Source organism: Triticum dicoccoides, chromosome 7A (genome assembly GCF_002162155.2).
Source record: "Triticum dicoccoides isolate Atlit2015 ecotype Zavitan chromosome 7A, WEW_v2.0, whole genome shotgun sequence".
NCBI classification, from domain to species: Eukaryota; Viridiplantae; Streptophyta; class Magnoliopsida; order Poales; family Poaceae; genus Triticum; species Triticum dicoccoides.
Window position 1 is genome coordinate 651,079,443 of NC_041392.1, and position 452 is coordinate 651,079,894.

A 452-nucleotide genomic window follows, 5' to 3' on the forward strand; every position below is an offset into this window, starting at 1 on the left:
AATGACCAAAATGCCCTGGTGGGGGCATGATATTTACATTATGTTGCCATTACTATTCATTCCAGCAGTGCCGAGCCCAGATCCAACGGCCCAGATTTCTCCAGATGTCGATCCAACGGATGAAAACGCATCAAGGGAACCGATCCAACGACCGAGAATCCCTAATCGCTGAGAGAGCCCAGGAGTGACTGGAACTCTTATTTCTCGATTTCCAAATTTCTCCGCTCCTCCTCCCACGAACAGTAGGCCGCCGCCGGCGGCGGCCTTTACGGCCACGCCGTAGACTCCGCCTTCGTCCGAGCAATCGAGCGGCTCTTTCTCTACCGGCGTCGAGCGCTTCCAATCGCCGCTGCTCTCCCCTGCATCAGCGATCGAGGCCCTCTTCCCCTTGGCCTTCGTCCTCCCCTGCATCGGCCGCCGTCGGATACCCCATCCCCGACTGTCGTCCTCAC